This window comes from Mustelus asterias, chromosome 5 (assembly GCF_964213995.1).
Source record: "Mustelus asterias chromosome 5, sMusAst1.hap1.1, whole genome shotgun sequence".
NCBI lineage: Eukaryota > Metazoa > Chordata > Chondrichthyes > Carcharhiniformes > Triakidae > Mustelus > Mustelus asterias.
In genome coordinates, this window is record NC_135805.1 from 79,974,293 (window position 1) to 79,996,794 (window position 22,502).

The following is a 22,502-nucleotide window of genomic DNA, read 5'->3' on the forward strand; positions in this document are numbered from 1 at the left end:
TTTCACCGGTGAGGTGCCAAACTGCCCCATAAATCTAGCCAGTTCTGCCCACTGTATGGTCAACAGTAAATATGCTTGCATGAAGCAGGCATAGAAGGACTGTTAGTGAGCTCTGTAGAAACAAATCTTAATTGGAATACATCTTAGGTGGACTCATTGTCATTAGGGGATTGATAAGCGGCTAAAGAGTCACTCAGCAAGGTAAGTCAGACTGTAGAACTCAGACTGCTCCTACCCTCACCGGCCCACCATTGAGTGACAAGGTTACATGCTGACATTCTTTATGATTCCACTGGATAAATTCTCTGGTCGTGTGTGGATGGCATGGGAACCTGTTTGCATTATGCAAAATGGTTTTGACCCAGGAATTCTATTCAAGAGAGTAGCAAATGGGCATATGGAATTCCTATCCTACCACATTTGCATTGACCGAGTTGGATCTCTACTTTATGTGCAGAGAGAAAAAAACCTTATTTGCAGTGAGAGTTTAGGATCAGGAATGTCTTTCCTGAGGGTGTGATGGAGGCAGATTCAATTGTGGCTGTCAAAAGATAATTGGACATAGACCTGAAGAGGAGCATAAAATACAGGGCCACGGGGAAGGGTGGGTTAGCTGAGTTGCTTTTGCTGTGAGTTAGCATAGGTATGACAGGCTGAATGGCCTCCTCCTATGCTGTAACTATTCTACAATTCTACATGGTAGCTGAACCCAAGATAATCTTCCACTCACATATCAATGCCATCACTAAGATAGCCTACGTCCACCTCAGTAACATCACTTGACTCTATCCTGCCTTAGCTCATCTGCTGATGAAACCCTTATCCATGCCTTTGTACCCTCTAGATTTGACTATTCCAATGCACTCCTGGATCACCTCCTATGCTTCATCCTCTGTAGAAATGTGAACATTTAACCCTCTTCTGTCCATGTCCTTACATGATGTGGAGATGCCGGCGTTGGACTGGGGTAAACACAGTAAGAAGTTTAACAACACCAGGTTAAAGTCCAACAGGTTTATTTGGTAGCAAAAACCACAAGCTTTCGGAGCCTTAAGCCCCTTCTTCAGGTGACTCACCTGAAGAAGGGGCTTGTGGCTTTTGCTACCAAATAAACCTGTTGGACTTTAACCTGGTATTGTTAAACTTCTTACCATGTCCTTACACACAGCAAATCGCATTCACCCATCATCTCTGAACTCACTGACTAACATGCATTTCCACTGGCGAACTGTGGATTTAAAAATTCCCATCCTTCTTTTCAAGTCACACCATAGTCTCAGCCTCTCCTATTTCTATCCGGCCCCTCTTCATTCATGTGTGGAATTCACTACCACAGAATAGTTGAGGCCAAAACATTGTCTGATTTCAAGAAGAAATTAGATATAACTCTAGGGGCTAAAGGGATCAAGAGATATGGGAGGAAGGGGGATAAGGATATTGAATTCAATGATCAGCCATGATCAAAATGAATGGTGGAGCAGGCTCAAAGGGCTGAATGGCCTACTCCTGCTTATAGTTTCTATGTTTCTAACCCTCTATGATATCTGCACCCCTCTAATTGTGCTCTCTTGAACATTGCTGATTTTAATCACTCTAAAACTGGCAGCCATGTCTTCAGTAGCTTGGGCACTAAGCTCCACAGTTCCCGCCCTTCATCTCTCTACCTCTCTTGTCTCTTTTAAGTGCTCCTTAAAACCTAAGCCTTTGACCAAATCATGTGACCTAATATCACCTTATATGACTTAGTGTCCTATTTTGTCTTATAATTCTTCTGTGAAGTGCCATGGGACACTTTATTAAAGACACCATATAAATAAAATGTGTTGCTGTTCTATGTATATTATACGTGTTCTTAATATATACAGTTATCTTCTGAATAAAAAGTGTTGTCGGTATTAGTGGACATTCCTCTCTTCACTATTTTAATGTCAGTGTTAAAAATATCAGGGTGGTAATGCCATTAATAAAATAGAGGTAAATAAATATACAAAAGAAATAAGACGTTTTTCTGCATACTTTACTATCTGTAATTGTTGTAGAATATTAGTGAAAGCAATATGCTGGTTATGTTGTAAATATATGTAATGTGGCCTGCAATATAGTAATATAATTTTGCATATTAATGTAACAAATATTACCAATAAAATTGTAAATACCATGGAATTGCAGTTAATAAGCAGTTGTGTTGACGCAACACATTTTGAAGGTTAACAAGAGTGTCCTCAGTTCTAGATCATTTATAATTGGGTTAACAAAAGTGCTGCAGCACACAAGCACAAAATTAAGTTTTAACTATTGTGTCGTTTTCAATGAGGCTTTCTACAATCTCACGCGAACTGATTTATTGATGGTGCTGCCAGATTTACCAAGTGGCAAGTTCAAAATTGTCAATAATTTATTACAAATCTCAGAAATTTCCAAAGAGATGTGTTTTCTTTGCTGTCAGTTGACTTCTAAAGGGTATGGACTTTCAGCTTAATTCCGACATGATACAGCACTAAATTAGCAATCTCACGAATAGAGAGCACAAAATTGCTGCAGTGAGAAATGAGACAGTGTTACCGTGGTGAAGGAAGGGGTGTTTATCTAAGGATGGAGTTAAAACACAATGGGCCCGATTTTACCATTGTGTCGTGCCTGTTTTCGGGCGCGAAAACTTGGTAAAGTTGTGTGAGGCCATTAACGCGATCCGCGCCCGTGTCCGCGCAGATTGCCACTTTACAGAAACCCGGGAATGGTGGCGATTCGATTCGCGCCCAAAACAGGCGCAACAGCAATTTAAATACATTTGCATGCATTTAAATTGAATTAATGAGCTGCCCGCCCAACTTTATCAGCATTTCCCCCTTTACCACCACGTTTGCCAATCCGGAACCGCGCCGTAATGGACCTGCTGAATAAAAGTCTGAATCGGGCGCTCCAGCTGCTGAAGAGCGCGTTCGGTGTTTCCAACGGCTCTCTGACTCAGATCAGAGGGGGGCAGGAGGGAGGCGGGTCAGAGCATTCTCTGGTGGGGGGGAGGGGGGGAGTGAGGCCAGATCGTTGTCTGGTTGGGGGGGGGAAGGGGGAGGAGGTGGGTCAGATGTATCACTGGTGGTGGTGGGGGGGGGGAGAGGGGAGTGAGGCCAGATCGTTGTCTGGTTGGGGGGGGGGAAGGAGGAGGAGGCAGGTCAGATGTATCTCTGGAGTGGAGGAGGGGGGAGAGGGCTGATCGTTGTTTGGTGGGGAGGGAGGAGATGGGTCAGATGTTCTTCTGTGGAGGGGGCATGAGTGAGGCCATACCATTCTCTGGGGGGGGGGAATGAGTGAGGCCAGATCATTTTCTGGGGGGGGGGGGGAGGAGGGAGGCCCAATTGCTCACTGGTGGGGGGGGTGCAGATGGATCTCCAGTGGGGGGGGTCCGATGGATCTCTGGTGGGGGGGGGGGGGGGGGGGCAGGGGGGTCCGCTGCCACTCTGCGGGCGATCGGTGGGGGGGAGGGGGGCAGGGATGGTGATCGGTCTGGGCAGTGGGGGGGGGTGGATAAGGGGGACGGTGATGTCTGTGGGTAGTAGGGGCTGTGGATAAAGGGGACAGTGATATATGTGGGTAGTGGGGAGGGTGGGTAAGGGGGACAGTGATGTGTGTGGGTAGTGGGGGGGGTAAGGGGGACAGTGATGTCTGTGGGTGTGGGAGGGTGGATAAGGGGGACAGTGATGTGTGTGGGGGCCATCACTCCTGTTTTTCGCTCCCGGGCCGCTTTCTCCACTTTCTGCGGCCCGCGAGCGATCTGACACAGGCGCGCTTTTTCAAATGTTTTTCTAACTGCGCATGCTCAGTTCAGAACTCCGATCGTTTCGGCCGCGCTAAGCCCCGCCCACAGCGCGAATTGGACTGGAGATGTTTTTTTCAAGCTGAGTGCATATGGGGGCGCCTGAAAGCAGGTTTCTAAGTCGGATCTGCATTACGCCCAGATTCAGCACTTAGAATGAAAATGGTAAAATCGGGCCCAATTAGTTACGACAACAAAGCATTTGAACGTCAATATTTCAATCTATCTATGTAACTGAAACCTCAAGTCTTAAATCATTCTCAGGGATCTTTGATGCACTTTCTTAATGTCTGGCGCCCAGCACTGGATGGAATATTCCAGTTGAGGTCAAACCAATGTTTTATATAGATTTGACATAGCCCTCTTGCTTTTGTACTCTATGCCCTTATTAATAAAGTCCAGCATATTTTTAAAAAATCATTTACAGGACATAAGCATCGCTGACTGAGCCAGCATTTATTGCCTGTCTCTAACTGTCCTCCACTCCAGCGGGTGTTGGATCTGGAGTCACATGTAGGCCAGGCCAGGTAAATATGGCAGATTTCCTCCCCCGAAGGACATTAGTGAATCAGATGTGTCTTTTCAAAATCGACAATGGTTTCATGGTCATCATTAGACTTGTAATTCTCGATTTCTTTTCTGGATACTGAATGCTTTATTAATTGCTCCTGCAACTTGTCCTGTCACCTCCAATGATCTAGACACATATATACTCAGGTCCCTCTGCTCATGCGCCCCTTAAGAATTGATTCCTTTGCTTCATATTGCCTCTCCAGGTGCTTCCCACCAAAATGAATCACTTCACATTTCCTCGCATTGAACTTCATCTGTCATTTCTCTGTCCATTCGATCAATTTGTCAATGTCCTTTTGAATTTCTACACTATCCTCTTCATGATTCACACAGTTTCCAAATTTCATATCATCCACAAATTTTGAAACTGTCCCCTTTGCACCAAGGTCTACATCATTAATATACATTTGAAAGAGCAAGCATCCCAACACTTACCCCTGGGAACTCCACTACAAATCTTTCTCCAGTCCAAAAAAAATCCATTAACCACTACTCCCTGTTTCCTGTCACTCAGTCAATTTTGTATCCATATTGCTACTGTCCCTTTTATTCCAGGAGCTGGAACTTTTCTCACTGGCAGAATGTATTTGCTCTGCTACTGCCGGTAATCAGTATGTTTTGAATGGAAAGAGGTGCATCTATTCTTACCTTTGGAGTGTGTATTCCAATTAAATAATTCAGCAGCAAGTGTTAATGAGTCAAAAATAAAGTTGGTTATTTATTCCCATACTCGGAATTAATACAATGTCACACACTCAATCTCTCTCTCGCTCTCTCTCTCTCAACCACACAAACGTACACACATAAAGATTGGTCACTGATACAAATAGTGTACTTTTGTAGCTTATAGTTAATTCAGTCTCTGATTTATGATTTATGGTTTCACAAGTAGCAGACCAGTGGTTTCTGAAATCAACTTGATGATTTAAAGTTGAGCTGAAGGCATTGTAAACCTTGTTCACAGCTGGTTCTGAGGTTTTATGCAGTTAAATGGAGGCTGGTGCTCAGGTGAACTTTAAAACTGGAACAAGTTAAGTATTTTGGTTGTTTAATGATTTGCAGCCAGTTTTAAGGTTCTCAGACCGCCTGCCTACTTTGTTCCTAAAAGGCAAAGATGGCATAGCCTTTTTCTGTAGATGTTGCATAGTTGATGAACTTATGTAATCTGCTCAAGTCTCTTTTGGACCTTGGAGCCATTAAAGATCTCAGTATCAGAAGCCAGTTTTGGTGACATGGCCAACAGCCATTATCCATGCAGAACAGTTTAAAACCAAAAGGCCATTGATATACAATAGGAGATAGAAGCTTTCACACCAAATCTGTGGATAACTGGTCCCATCAGTTTTTCTTTGTTAAACTGCAAACCTGGAGAAATAGAGTATAAAAGTCCATTGACTCTGTGTTTTGAGTAAGCCTCAAACAATGGCAGGTTTGAATTCCATAGATAACATTTGTCTTGTTATGGACATTCCATGGGGAGGTGCACTCTGTGGTTATTCAATTTGAAATTCTCTGGATGCTTGGTCTTCTGCGTTGAATAAGCAAAGGCCACCTGACCTCTTGACAGCTATCTTAACAGTTCAAAAATATCCATTTCAAATGTATAAGAGGCAGTTCCCAATGCTTCTGTATGAGCTCAGTCCATGCTTCAAGCTATGAATTTGGCCTTTACTGGGCATGATGCACCTATGTTGCATGGGGGAAAAAATGGAATTATGATTACTTTGTTTACTATTGCTTTTTTGGTGGAGCAAGAGAATAGGATCACACATTCTGCATTCATTCTACGATCCACATATTCATTCCAGACTGCAATTGTCTGTTCCAGTTTTCTTTTCAACCCTACATTTTTCATCATCTCTCTTGAGATGAATGTTTGACAGGTGTTAGGGACTGTTTTGAAGAAGGCTTGTATTTCGGACTCTGCTGTCATTCCCTTTTCCTTTTAAAATTTCTAGATTACATTTTATCTAGTGGGCTAGGACTTTTATTAATATTTGGGAGTGCCAGGGAAACTTTATCAGCAGCAGACATGTGAATTCTGATGAGCTGTGGAATAGTGCAGTGTCCAGTTTAATTTTGAGTGCTGGAAATAATTGGATTTCACAGGGTGTTGCAAGTACAATGCAAATTCCTGTTACTGCATAGCTGCCCTGCTTGTACATGTGGTGGCACAGTGGTTAGCACTGCTGCCTTACAGTGCCAGGGACCCGGGTTCAATTCCTGGCTTGGGTCACTGTCTGTGCGGAATTTGCACATTCTACCTGTATCTGCGTGAGTTTCCTCTGGGTGCTCTGGTTTCCTCCCACAGTCCGAAAGACATGCTGGTTAGGTGCATTGGCCATGCTAAATTCTCTCTCAGTGAACCTGAACAGGTGCCGGAGTATGGCGACTAGGGGGTTTTCACAGTAACTTCATTGCAGTGTTAATGTAAGCCTACTTGTGATACTTGGGGCGAATGGGATCAAAGTTTATAGGGAGAAAGCAGGATTAGGCTATTGAGTTGGACGATCAGCCATGATTGTGATGGGAGGCGGAGCAGGCTCGAAGGGCCAAATGGCCTCCTCCTGCTCCTATCGTCTCTGTTTCTAATAAACAAACTAATAAATAAACTTAAACAGTGGCTTCAATGCTATTTGTCTTAGGGTGCATTGTCTTTCTGTTGCCATTTACCTTGGGCGTGGATTTTTCCCAAACCAATCCCATGCCCTTTGGGACACTGCTGCCCTCAGGAGGTGATCTGGACTCTCCTGTGGCATTTCAACTAGGTGAGGTACCTTTCATGTTTTCTGTCTGCCATCTTTGGAACTCTCTTAGTCCCTGTTTAAATCCTGGCAGAAGATTTCTACCAACCACACCTTGGGTGCATTCCCTTCAACCTCTGCAGCTTCTGTTCCATCACTTACACTTTCCTCTGGCTCTATTTTGGAGCTTTTAAATTCTACAGGCCCTATTATGATCTCTGTAAATCTGACGGCTTTAAATTCTATAGGCTCGAGCTTAGCTCCTGTAAATTCTGTTGGCTGTTTTTGCCTCTTTAGTCCTTACTGGTTCAATGCAGTCCTCCCTCTCCTCCATAGACGTTGGGATTTCCTCAACCCTCTGAAGCTGAGCAGCATTTTGCTTGGTCCCAACATTTTTCCCAATTTTGATGAACTGATCTTCACCCATTAGACACAAAGCCTCATTTCCAGCTCAGTAAAAGTAAAGTCACCATAATCTGTGAGGGGGAGAGCTGACTGGTGGCAATTTAACCTAAGTATCACCACATCTCAAATGAAAAGCAAGGTTAAGGAGACGAAGCCTTCTTGAATAACCTCAGCCAGTAGAGGAATTCAACCTGGGCTGCTGGAGGTGCTCTGCATCACAAACCAACCATCCAGCCAACTGAGCTAACTGACCCCAAATACCCAACAATACGTCATCTCCATCATTGGCAACCTCAGAATGACCCTGGCAGTCACTACTGAGAAACTGAAAAAATTAGTATTAGTAAAAAAGTAGTACTGGAGAAATTAATGGAACAGAAAGTTGATAAACCACCAGGACCTAATGATCTACATCAGTGTTATGAATCATAGAGTCATAGAGGTTTACAGCATGGAAACAGGCCCGTCAGCCCAACTTGTCCATGCCGCCCTTTTATTAAACCACTAAGCTAGTCCCAATTGCCCGTGTTTGGCTCATATCACTCTATATCCCTTTGTTGGAAGAAGTGGCTGCAGAAAATTCTGGAACTTCTGGAATGGCTCCTGCAGATTGGAGATAGCAGATGCAACCGCACAATTTAAGAAAGGAAGGAGGGAGAAAAGGGGAAACTACAGAGCTATTGTTAGCCCGACATCAGTAGTAGGAAAAATGTTAGAATCTATTATAAAAGATAACTGGACATTTAAAAATAATGGTAGAGTCAACATGGATTATGAAAGGGCAATCATGATTGACAAATATGCTGGAGTTTGTTGAATATATAGGAATATGAGAATAGACATCAGAAAAACTAGTGGATATGGTGTATTTGGATTTTAAGAAGGCTTTCGAGATGGTCCCAGATAGAAGGTTAGTAAGCAACACAAGAGCACATGGGATTGTGGGTTATATAATGGCATGTATTGAGAATTGGCTAATTAACAGAAAGCAGAGAATTGGAAAAGGTCATTCTCAGGTTGGCAGACTGTGACTAGTGAGGTACCAGCTATTCACAAAGTATATCAATCATTTGGATGTGTGGACCAAATGTAATGTTTCCAGGTTTGCTGAAGACATAAAACTAAGTGGGAATGTGAGTTATGAGGAAGATGCAGAGAGGCTACAAGAGGATTTAGACTAAGTGAGCAAGAAGATGGTGAATGGAATATAATGTGGAAAAATGTGAAGTTATCCACTTTGGTAGGAGAACACAGAAATGCACAGTATTCCTTAAATGGTAAGAGGTTGGCAAGTGATGCCCAAAGGGACCAGGGTGTCCACTGAAATCTAATATGCAGGTGCAACAAGAAATCAAGAAAGCCAATGGTATGATGGCCTTTATTTCAAGAGGCTTTTAACACAGAAGTTAAGAAATCTTTCTGCAATTGTACAAAGCATTGGTGAGAATGTGCCTGGATATTGTGTGCAGTTCTGGTCAGCTTAACTATGGAATTGTCATAGAGGGAATGCAACAAAGCTTCTCCAGACTAATCCCTGGGAATGCAGGATTGTCCCATGAGGAGAGATTGAGGAGACTGGGTCTGTATTCTCCAGAAGAATGAGAGGTGATTTAATTGAAGCATACTAAATTCTTACAGGGTTCGACAGGGTAGATGCAGGAAGGGGGTTTCCTCTGGTTGGGGTTCTAGAACCAGGAAAAATAGTCTCAGAATAAGAGACAGGCCGCTTAGGATTCAGCTAAGGAGAGATTTCTTCATTGAGAGGCTGGCAAATCTTGAGAATTTTCGACCCCAGAGGACTGTGAAAGTTCAGCCATTGTTTATATTCAAGACAGAGATTGATAGAGTTCGAAATACTAAATATATCAAGGTACATGAGGATAGTGTGGGGATAGTTGGGAGCAGGCTCAAGGGGCAGAATAGCCTATGCCTGCTCCTATTTCTTAAATTGGGTGGGATGGTGGCACAGTGGTTAGCATTGTTGCCCCGCAGCACCAGTTCCAGCCCTGGGTGACTGTGTGGAGTTTGCATGTTCTCCCCATGTCTGCATGGGTTTCCTCTGAGTGCCCCGGTTTCCTTCCACAGTCCAAAGATGTGCATGTTAGGTTGACTGGCCATGCTAAATTGTCCCTTAGTGTCCAAAGATATGTAGGTTAGGGGGGTTAGCGGGATAAATACGTGGGATTACGGGGACAGGACCTAGGTAAGATGCTCTGTCGGAGAGTCGGTGCAGACTCGATGGGCCGAATGGCCTTATTCTGCACGGTAGGTATTCTATGATTCCTATGTACTCAGATGACCAAATACTCTGCGGGTAAGCTTTAACGAAGCGGGTTTTGAAGCATTTGCCAATAAGCCCTTTTACGAACACTATGGTATTTGTTCTGTTTCAGGTGGCAATTCCCTGCAACCTTTGATACAAGCAGTATTTGAAGGCAGCCAGTGTCTCTGAGGATAGTTATCTTATTTCTTGGGGCCTGGGATAGAAAGGGACCATTTTTACTTTGTGTAATAACTGATATTTATCCTGGTTTTCTCTGGTTATGGTTCAGCTCAAGTCCTAAATGGCCTATCTCATGGCTATAAATACTGTCCTGATTGCAGTGCTGCAGCTTGTTTCTTGACATGCCGGCAATTTTCTTTACTATGTTCAGGTTTTCCACAGTGAAAACACACAGGGTGGGATCCGACCGGTTTCCCATCCAGGTTCTTTCTTCTAAAAATGGACGACTGTTCTAGTTTTTCTTCCCTTCTGTCCTTTTCATGGGAGCATGTTTCAGTTTCACCCACCTCCTCTCAATTGCTCTCTAGATAATAGGTGTTACTAAACCCTGGTTTATTCTGAGTTAGGGGGTTGTAGTTCAATTCATAGTCATCTGTTATGATAGTTATATCTCTGGCTTTTGAAACCATTTGTTCCCCCATGTGGGTTTTAAGGTTTGTATGAGAGGCACTTTTTGAACTCCTCTCGGAGGATTACTTCCCTTAATTACTTGTATTTGTGGTCATTTTATGGCACTCACACCCGCCAATCAAATGCAAGAGTTCCAGAATTGTTGGTGGTCCACCTCCAGTGTGGGTTCATAGGCAGTCAGGGTGGCAGCCTGAATCTGTTCATCATTTGCAGACATGTCTGCAGGCAGCATGGAATAAACCTCACAAACAGTGGTTAGCACTGCTGCCTCACAGCGCCAGGGACCCGGGTTCAATTCCCAGCTTGGGTCACTGTCTGTGTGGAGTTTGCACGTTCTCCCCATATCTGCATGAGTTTCCTCCGGATGCTCCGGTTTCCTCCCACAGTCTGAAAGACGTGCTAGTTAGGTGCATTGACCCGAACAGGCACCAGAGTGTGGCGACTAGGGGAATTTCACTGTAACTGCATTGCAGTAAGCCTTACTTGTGACTAATAAATAAACTTTAACTTTCTCTATCAGCTAGCCTTGCATTTGGAGAGTCTGGGTAATGCTGAGAATATTTTAAAGAATCAAAACGTGTTTTTGAGCTGGTGGTAGTTGAATTACCAGCAGTGTTCCTACTAGGTAAAGACAAGTTCTCCCTAAATGCTTCAATCTCCCTTAGTTTCCTATCCTTTTGTGGCCAAACTACTTTCACCAGCTGGAAAGATCACTCCTGTTCTTGTTCCTGGAATACTCTCTCCTCCCTTTCCTTCTGAAACTCTTACTGCAGCCTTCGTTCTTCTCGGTGAGTTTTGGCTAAGGTGACCTGATCTGTTTCAGGTTCTGTATTTTCTGCTTGTTCCAAGTCTGGAATGAGGCCAAGATTCTCAGGCAGCATCTTTAATAGCTCGGGCTTCTGTGCTTTATGGTTTTTAGCTGTGCTTTGATTAGGGACACTAATTTCGCCCAAGTTAAGGCCTGCTGCTGCATGAATTCATTTACATAGAAATCAGCCATCTTACTTTCCAATGTTAGTATTCACATAGCTTACTGCTATAAATGCTTTTGTTTTTGTTTCAACAAATTTAACGACTTCTACTTTTCCTTTAAAGTCAGATACGGCTCGTTCGCTGCAGTGGATTTAAATCCTGGATGCAGCCCCCAGTTTGGTCATGGACAGAATGTATTTGCTCTCTTACTGCCTGTAATCAGAATGTTTTGTATGGTAAGCAATGTGTCCTTTCTTACTCTTACTTTCTTACTAATTCCAATTAAATAATTCAGCAGCAAGTCTTTGTGAGTTTAAAATAAAGCAGGACATTTATTCTCAAACACTTATCCCAAATTAGCACAATGTCACACACATACACACACACACGCACACACAGGATACAGATAAAGACAGTGTACTTTTAGAGATTACAGTTAACTCAGTTCCTGATTTATGGTGGTGAATTACCCACATGGCAAGTTTATGGATGGATTTGATGATTTAAAGTTGAAGTAGGGGTCTTGTAAAGTGAAGGGTTCATTGCAGGCTGTGAGGTTTCTTGTAGTCAAATATCTAGGAAGTTGTTGCTTAGGTGAAATTTGAAACTGGGACAGGTTAAATACTGTGGCTCCTTGATGAGTTGCAGTTAGTTTCAGTGTTTGATTGTCAGATTGGCTGACGACTGATGGTTCTGAAAAGACAAAGATGGCACAGCATTTCTCCGTGTTCTTCTGCAGTCTGCCAAGTTTCTTCTGGGTCTTGAGATAATAAAGGATCTCTGTATCCAGAAGCCAGTTTCAGTCATGTGGTCCATTGCCATTTTCCACACAGATGGATTTCAGCTGGCTATTGATATACAATAGGACATGGATGATATTTCACACTTATGCTGTGGATAACTGGTCTCCATTAGTTTTTCTTTGTTGAATTGCAAACCTGGAGGTATGGTGTCCAGGAGCCCATTGACTCTGTGCTTCAAACAATAGCAGGTATGAATTCCATAGATAATATTCATTTTGGTATGTCCAATCGAGAGGTATTCAATTTGGAACTTTCCAGAAGCTTGATTGCCTGTGTTGAATAAGCAAAGGTCACCTGGTCCCATGGCAGCCACCTTAGTAGTTCATCAGGACCAATTTTGAACAAATAAATGACAGTTCAAGAAGCTTCCATGTAAACTAGTCCATGATAAAGTTATGAATATGATATACACTTTACTAGACATGATATTTTACTCACAGGTCTGTTGTGTGGAATTTTATCATATGGAGACAATTTCCCAAAAGTGCTGAATTGGCAGCAAAACTGTTCTAGATCGCAACGTTCTCACCTGAATCTCTGCACTCTGTGCAATGCAGAGGGCCCAGTCATGAATCTCATTAAAAATCCAGGGAGGTGGGGCCTAATTGCGCCGGAGTTTGACAGTTCAGGAGCTCTGCGCATGCGCAGTGGCCCCAAACTGTCAGACTCCCGTTTGTTGGCCAGCCTGATCACTGGCCAGACCGGGACACCCGCAGTGCTGCCCCTCCAGCCCCCCCATGACCCAATCATGGCCCCAACAATTCCCAGACCAGCCCTGACCCCTCCCTGTCCCAGAGCGCCACGATGCCCAGGCCCCACCCCCCCCCCTCCCCAGCAGTGGCGATCCCCCCACCCTCCTGATCCCGGCAGACCCCCCCCCCCCCCCCCCCCCGCGGGGTCAGACCCCCCCCCCTCCCCGGTGTCAGACCCCCCTGGAGGCAGGCCCACCCCCAGGGGGATCAACCCCCTGCAGCCTGCCCCAATTGCTGCCCTCCCTCCATCCCAGACCGATCCCAATGCAGAGTGGCAGCAGGACCCCCCACCCCCACAGATTGCACCCAGGTCCCTCCCAAAAATAGGCCCTGCCCCCTTGGCACTGCCCGATTTCTGATGGGCATTTTGCCCCTGGGGAGTGCCAGGAGGCACAGGATGGCACTGCCAGGGTGCCCATGCCCAGGGGGCACTACCCCCCCCCCCCCCCCCCCCCCCACAGCCCGACCCCAATCTGCACCTGCAATTCACCAATTTTATTTATCATATTCAGTGCATGAGGTTGGGAGCAGAAGTCATGTCTCAAGGTAATTAATGTTCCAATGGACCTTAAATCACTATGGATGTTATGCCCACTTCCACATCCGCCAACGGGCTCTGCACACTGAATATAAATCCAGTCCTTAATATTTGTTGTATAGATTGTACTACTGCTGCGATTAGTTAATTCTTTCTTGTTAGTTAGCATCTAAGAAGAAGTCCAATATAGAACATTTGCTGCTTTCCTATGTCAAGGACCATTGCATGATAAAACCCAATAGCTGAAATAAACGGACATAGGTTTTCCATTTGATCTATGGGCATGCTATGAAATTGTCACATAATATTTGGGCTAGTGACAGCACTCCATGAAGCATAAAGAGGTGTCACTTGCACAAGTAACCTGAGATACAGAAGCTAAAAACAAATAAATTCTACCGTAAAGAATAAAGAAACCAGAAAAGGGAACAATCATTTTCACTCATCCAGCTGTGTACAAACTGAACATTAAGGTTTAACAAAATAAACTTACAATAAATAAACAATCAATGTCCTATTTTAAAAAAAGCTTTTCATTTTCTTCACCTGTTTCTTGTCTAAGGTGGAATTGTGACTTATTTTAGAGATAAGGAGGGGGCTCCCTGCTGTAAATGCTGGATTTATTTGAACCTTCCTGTCACTGCACTCTGGACTTGCCAAGATTGGAAATACATTGGGATGTAGGTTTGAGGCTTAATACAATTTTTAAATCTATACCAATATTCCCATGTTTCAGACTTTACTGCAACTTATTGACACGACATGCAATTTAGCCCTAATTGTGGGTGAATTTTAGCATCTGTTTATAATCTCTAACTTTAAAAACTATTTTCACTTTGTTTACATGCTTATGGTGGATCTTAATTTGTCACTGTATAATACTGGTAAACCCATATTACAGTGGTCAACAACGATTGGGGAATTTACTTAATGCTCAATAACAGCATGGCAACTTTCAAACCTCAGGCTAGAAGCTATCCATCAGATCCACCTGAGTAAATTGAAAGCGGCTCCCTGCACAAACTTGTGCAATCATGCGCTTTTCAAATTTAGTTTGCTTTGAATGATTACAGCATAGTTACTAAAATATAACCTTTACAACAGCATTGTGAAAGCATTATAGATTAGAATTTATTGTTAGTAATTATCATTATTTGAAATTAGTAAATATGCTCACAATATATCTGTTTATCAGCTATGAATAGGTACGGAGGATTAGTTAGTGCTGTGTTTAGTTTCTGTAGAAATAAGTTAATGAAATTATTCTCCTTAGGTGAAGATAGCTGTAAAAGACGCCATGGTCAGATGAGGGCTCTGCAATAATGGGAGGGCAACTGGTTTGAGACTTAAAATCAATAACTATTCTTCAGATATGTTTTATGTTTTTCATTTAATCCTGTCTAATTAAGACGGCTGAAATGCGAACGTTAAATAGTGTATAGAGGTCAAATCGAAGTTACTTTGGTGAATCACCCTATGGTTCAACAGTCTGCTAAGAAATTAGAATGGTTAGGCTGGGTAATACTTTTGAAAGCTTATTAACAGCCCCAATTAAAAGCTCTGAACTGATGACAGGCGAATATGAACAATGAGGCCCCTGAAGGTAAGATTACAGGTCGAAGATGATATTCAAGGGAGTTATAAAATAGATTGTGGGAAACAGAATTGGAATGGATAAGGAAAACAGTTTGGGGGTAATAGGCTTTAAGCACATGGCTATGGACACCCATAAAGGTTGGGTGGTATCGTAGGCATGGGCAATTATGTTATGGTTTAGACAAAGAACAGAACATATCTTTGTGCACCTTATGCATTTTTTTTGTACAACAAGTTATGATCTAGAATGCACTTCCTGAAAGAATAGTGGAAACTCATTCAATAGTAATGTTCAAAAATGAATTGGACAAAATAATTACAGGGAACCAAATTACAGAGCCATGGGAATAAAGCAGCAAAGTGGATAGCTCTCGCAAAGAACTGACACAGCCGTGATGCGCCAGTTTGTTTATTTCTGTATCATTCTATGATTCAATGATCCTGTGGATAACTATTGTCTAGGACACTGGGAGGACCCCTATCCTCTTTAACTAGTGCCATAGGATCTTTTACATCCATGCTGAAGGAAGATAGAGCTTTGGATTAGCATTTACCTGAAAAATGGGACTTCCAACAATATAGCACTCATTCTGTACTACACTGAATAAAAGGGACACTTTTATAGGACAATTAATCCTGACAAGATAACATCAGGGTCTGCCCCTGAAAAAGGACGTCAAGCATAAGTTTTGAAGCAAGCCATTGCAATAGGCTGTGAAAAGGAGGACACTCAGTACTGGAATCATTCTGACTTCAGCCAAAAACCCCTGGGTAGATTGGAAGACTTCAAGAAGGAGTATGGCCTTAAGAAAAGACTGAAAAGAAAAAGAGAAAGGACGTTTGCAAATGCCAGCTATCCTGTCTAATCTGAGCTGGCATGGTAGTGTGTTTCGTTCTGTCTTAAACTCTGATTAAATTCAGCATCCACACCGTAATGATTGTGATTGACCTGATTGTGATTAAATAATTGACAATAAGAATTAATTGTGGTTAAATAGAAATATATACGAATTTGTGAATTTAAAAATGTATGGGCCGGCATGGTAGCACAGTGGTTAGCACTGCTGCTTCACAGCTCCAGGGACCTGGGTTCGATTCCCGGCTTGGGTCACCATCTGTGTGGAGTTTGCACATTCTCCCTGTGTCTGCATGGGTTTCCTCCGGGTGCTCCGGTTTCCACCCACAGTCCAAAGATGTGCAGGTTAGGTTGATTGGCCAGGTTCAAAAAATTGCCCCTTAGAGTCCTGAGATGTGTAGGTTAGAGGGATTAGCAGGTAAATATGTGGGGGTAGGGCCTGGGTGGGATTGTGGTCGGTGCAGACTCGATGGGCCGAATGGCCTCCTTCTGCACTGCAGGGTTTCTATGATTCTATTGTGGTTAGTGGTCAAACTTTAAAAGATATCCATATTGAATTTCCCTGACCAGCATTTTAACAGAGGCATTGTTGTGTTTCAAGATTTTTAACTTTGTGGCTAGAAGAGATTTTACAGAATGGTTCTGATATTAAGAATTAATTCCCAAATGTCTAACATCAGGAAACACTTTGGCATCGCAAAACCTTGTCTGTCAGCCTTGGTCAGTGTAGTGCTCCTCACAGTGCCAAGGCCCCGGGTTCAATTCTGGCCTGATGTGACTATCTGTGTGGAGTCCACGTTCTCCCCGGGCCTGTGTGAGTTTCCTCTGGGTGCTCCTTTCCTCCCACAGTCCAAAGATGTGCAGGTTAGGCTGATTGGCCATGCTAAATTTCCCCTTAGTGTCCCAAGATGTGTATGTTAGTGGGATTACTGGAGTAAATATGTGGGATTACAGGGATAGGGCCTGGGTGGGATGCTCCGTTGTTACACAGTCGATGGGCCAAATGGCCTCTCTTTATGATTTTATGATTCTATGAAAAGATTTAAGCCCCATTCCAGAGGCTTGAACAAAACCTAGGCTAATAGAGAGAGAATGCTGCACTGTTGGAGGTGCTATCTTTCAGATAAAATGCTAATCCAAGGCTCTGTTTTCCCTCTGTGTGGATGCAAAAGATCTTACATTTAAAGAGGGAGAGAGTCCTTCTAGTGTCCTGGACAATATTTATCATGGTTGTACTAGTTCTTTGGTAGAGCTATTTACTTTGCTGCTTTTTCCCCACAGCCCTGTAATTTGTTTTGCTGTAACTATTTGTCCAATTCCTTTTGAACATTACTCTTGAATCTGTTTCCACTATTCTTTCAGGAAGTGTATTCCAGATCGTAATAGCTGTCTGTACAAACAATGTTTCGTCATGTTAGCTTTGGATTTTTGGTTTACTTCCAATCACTTTCCATCTATTTACTGAACATACCGGAAAAGATTTCTCTACATTTATTTTACCAAAACCATTTATGATTTTGAAGACACGATCAAATCTCCTCCTAATCTTCTCTGCTTTGTCCTTTAGGGAAGGAAATCTGCTATCCTTACCCGGTCTGGTCTACATGTGACTCCAGACCCACAGCAATATAGTTAAATGCCCTTTGAAATGGACAGAGGAAATCATTCAGTTCAAGGGTAATTAGGGATGGGCAATAAATGCTGGCCCAGCCAGCGACACTAATGATTAAAAAAGGAGAAAACCCTATGTTTCGCCAGTCCCTCCAAGTAATTGAAGAGCCTCATCACTAGTACCAACCAGTAAATCTGCCCTGTCTCTCCTCTCTCCAAAGCCTTGGCATCCTTCCTGAAGTGTTGTGTCCAGGATTGAATACAATTTTCTAGCTGAGACCTAACTGGTGTTTTATTAAAGTTCAGCATAACTTCTTTGCTCTTCTACTTTGTTCATCTTTTACTAAAGCCAATGGTCTCATATGCATTCAGCAACCCTCTCAACGTGTTCTGTCATTTCCAAATATTTATGTGCATATATCTGCAGGTCTTACTGTTCTTGCATCTCCTTTAAAATTGTATCATTTCATTCATTTTGTTTCTTCTCATTCTTCCTATCAAATATGTCACTTCTCTGCGGTAAATTGCATCTGCCAAATGTCTGCCCATCTCACCAATCTACATCCTCCTGAACTCTGTTACTATTCTCCTCATTGTTTACTACATATCTGAGTTTGATATCCTCTGTAAAGCTTCAAATTATGCCCTTTAATGAAATCCAAGTCACAAGTAAGCATTGTAAAGAACAGTGATACCAACATTTGGTGAACACAATCGTATACTTCCCCCCATTATGTAAAGCATCCATTCACCATTACTTTCTCACCCTTTTGGTCTTTAATTTTACTGAAGCTACTTATAGCAGCTTATTGAATGCCTTAGAAAGTCAATTTATACATCAATCACTTTGCCTCCATCAAACTTTGCTGTCACTTTACTAAAATTACTAAGTGCAGGAGAGCCAAATAATAAAGGCCCAAGAATAGCATGACATTTGTTGTTCACGTTTTATTTAAATAATCCAGATGAGCTGCTGGTGCCTCTTGCATTTCCAAGCAGTTAGTCCAACAGAAACATGCAATTCAGGGTTTGCAGTGGATGGCCACTGGGTGAAAAGCAGAGAAAGGGAGCAAAATAGCAGGTGTTGGAAGTACTCTAGAGCCAGGAGAAGCATTCTTCTTTCTCCTGGAGCCACAGTAATAAAGAAAAATGTAATTTGCAGACTTTTTAGTGGCAGTTGCTGGTTCGGCCATGTCCTGTGAACCTCATTGAATCAGGCCTCGAGGCAGCTCAATTTCTGGTACAGGTTCTCCATCAGACATCTAACCCCTCTTTAATTCATGCAAGGAGCCTAATACTTGTTTTAAACAGCTAATGTTGATGTCTGAAAATTTATCACACCCAATTTCTGGTCTGGTTTGACATTTTCCAAACATCTTTGAGGACATTGGTCCCTTTTGTACTTATTCTATAGCTGTGAAACTGATGAAACACACATCAATTTCTACCCCTACATGTGGTTATTTATCTCATTCCTGTTTCTGGGACCTTTCTGTCTGCAAATTGGTTTCTTATTTCCACAGTTCAATAATGACTACATTTCAAAAATAGCTTTGACATCCTTTGGGACCTTCTGAAGTGGTGAAAATATTATATCAATGCAATTCTTTCATCAGACAACTGGGCATGCCTGAGAAAGATCTTCTGATGAAAATTAAAAGCTTTATAGAATTGGATTTTAGCAGCTTATTTAAATGCTGGTCTGGCTGGAACAAAAGAGGGCCAACTGTCATAATATCTTCCAAATCATAATGACTCTGCCACAAAAATTATTATTTAAAACAATGATTATGCCATTAACATGTTCCAACAATGACAATAATAATTCATAAATGGTATGTTTCAATAATTGCAGTCAAGCAGCAGTTGACCTGCAGAACTCACTCCCGGTTGAGTGTCTGCTGCGTTGATCGACACTTCAAGTAACCAATCCTACTACATATTGGGTTGAGGGAAGGTGGAGCAGGAAAGAGGTCAAAGTGCTGGTCTTTCTATTCAACTGTGGAAAAAAATAATCACATGCTGAAGGGGGAAGTTATTAATCAGCGACTAAGGTTTTAGGCAGAATACATAAGACACTGACAATATTACCAGTAAAGAATTAAATGATTCTTAAAACGAAGTTAATAAGTTAATGAGATAAATGGTTTGCACAAGTATAAATGCAGTAAGAGAATCAAGCAAGTAATTATGATTTTAAATTAATACTGATACTTTAAAAATGTATTTTAAGTATTGTATGAATCTTTGTTCACTCCAGCTAAGAGCAGGTCACCGTGAGGGATGATGGTGAATGTGAAGAGCTCAGAGCCAAAGGCCAGGGAACCCTAACAGTTAGCAGAATTCATATCAGAAAATCCCTGGTGAGGAACACATTTTGCTACTTTATGAATAGGGACATTCATTGCCCAGACATAGAACAGATTTGTACTTGGACACAGGATTACATGTTCATTCAGCTTGGCAGTGAGCCAGTGGGAGCGTTCACTTTGACCTCTATGATGAGCATCTATAGGTGAACAAGGAAGTGAGTTTAGCCAAGATGGGAGTTAGTGTCTGGGTTGAAAGGACAAATGAAATATCATTATGCTGAATGGTAAAATGCGATTGGTTGAGGGAAGTGTCAGAGATTATTATTGATATATGTATATTGAATGTAATTGATTTTAAACTAATATGAGGCAGGAATGATCAATAAGAAAATCTATAATTGATCAGTTTTTGATTGTACATATTAAATTCATCTGCTGCTCTATTCCAGAGCTGCTTAACCCTTTTGGTAATCTCCAAGCAGCTGCTTGTTGTGTTTTTGTTTTAAATAAATGTTGCGTCTTTATGCAGAGACACTTGCCTTGTGAGTTTTACATTGTTTAAGTTAAAACATAATTGGCCATGTCAAAATACCCCGCAACATGTGCGCTTCAAGAACAGTTTGTAAGAGCTGGTAAAGAATTCAAATTTAGAGAAAGGAAGTTTTGCATACTGCTAAATGGATTCAAGAAGAACATTAACCTGTAAGTCTATTTTTCTCGCTAATATGATTAATGTAATCTGATTTGTTATTTTCTATGCTTTGAGGACTGTTACAAAACAAGTTGATATTTAATGTATTTGTTTCTCTATTGCATGTGAGGTCACATATGAAAGGTTGGTATCTGTTTCACATAACATTGAAAAACTCTTGTTATGATCCATAAGATATAGGAGCAGAATTAGGCCATTCGGCTCATCGAGTCTGCTCTGCCATTCAATCATGGCTGATAAGTTTCTCAACCCCATTCTCCCACCTTTTCCCCATAACCTTTGATCAAGAACCTATCTACTTCTGTCCTAAATACACTCAATGACCCAACCTCCACAGCCCTCTGTGGCAATGAATTCCATAGATTCACCACCCTCTGGCTGAAGAAGTTCCTCCTCATCTCAGTTCTAAAGGATTGTCCCTTTATTCTGAGGCTGTACCCTTGGATCCTAATCTCACCTACTAATGGAGACATCTTTCCCACGTCCATTCTCTCCAGGCCTTTCAGTAATCTGTATGGTTCAATGAGTGTGTCCCCCCCCCCACCCCCACATCCTTCTAAACTCCATCCAGTACATCCACCTGGGTCACCCTAGCATATGATTGAATAAAGGTGAACTACTGCTATAGGGTTCACTAAGGGGAGAACTGGTAACTGAACCTAAAGCAAATCTAATCCAGACCCAGGTATTTTGAGTTAAACAATAATGTCCACCTTGATGATCAAGAACAATTTCAAGTCTTATGTATTTAAGGCAGAAAATGTTTGAAATGCACAACATATTGACAGCACATTTAAAGCATTCTTTAACATTTCTCTTAAATTCAGGCAACTCACCCCCCCACCCCTGCACCCCCCCCCCCTCTCCCCAACTCGACCCTAATTGTAGCCTGTAGCCTTTTCTGTCTCCCTTCCCTTTCACACCTTCCACCACCCCAGGAGGAAAAATAAGTTGAAACCAGTTGAAGTCTGAAACTATACCTCCCATCTGAAAGGAAAGGAGAGTTCAAGAATAAGGAAAGGGCAGTGAAGAAAAAATGATAAGGAGCAGCAGAGGAAAGAAGAAAGAAACAGAAGGGCCAGCAGAGGGAGAATCAGCAACATAAAGACTTCAGAGTTGGGTAAGGAAGTGACAATTATTCTCTGTTTTACTGGACCCAATATCATGCGAGATTGACTGAGTGGTATTCAAATCAGAATGGCATACCTCATGTGCATTTGCATGAATTAAATTTCTGAGTTGCAAACCTATCACCAATATGATTTATGCAGGTAATTGAATTACAATTACACAGAGATTAATAGTAGGGACCAAAGGCAATTGCTTTTATCTTCCGACTGTTTAGCTGAAGGAAATTGCTGCTTATCCAAGCAGGATGTCAGACAAGCAGTCTTACAGTACAAAGGCAGCGAAGGAGTTAAGAGAGGTGCCGGAGAGTTAAGGATGGGTGTTATCAGCATGCATGTGGAACCTTACCCCATATCTACAAACAATTTTGGCCAAGAGACAGAATTAGCTGAAGAAAAGGCAGAGGCTATAAATTGATCCTTGGAACCTTTTGCAGCTGACAGCTAAGGGGTGGAAAACCATTGCGGAAGATATCTTGGTCGTGATCAGATCATATGATCAGTGAAAAACTCAAAAAAGCTGTTGAAAGAGGATGATTATAGTTGACCATGGTGACAGAGATTAAGGGCAATGCAGTTGAATACCTAGCATTCTTCAGCTTATTCTTATTTTCTTTTCCCCTTGGTTTAATCATTGCTTAATATCTGACAGAGTCATCTAGATTCGAAACGTTAGCTGTGTTCTCTCTCCACAGATGCGGTCAGACCTGCTAATATTTTCCAGCATTTTCTGTTTTTGTTTCAGATTCCAGCATCCACAGTAATTTGCTTTTAGC

General features: G+C 42.2%; 1 protein-coding gene across 1 annotated transcript in view; it reads right to left on the reverse strand.

The window, feature by feature from the left end:
* Positions 1 to 22,502, reverse strand: part of ptchd4 (patched domain containing 4) — an 89,523-nt gene that overhangs the window by 62,904 nt on the left and 4,117 nt on the right. The gene's annotated exons all lie outside the window — the stretch shown is intronic.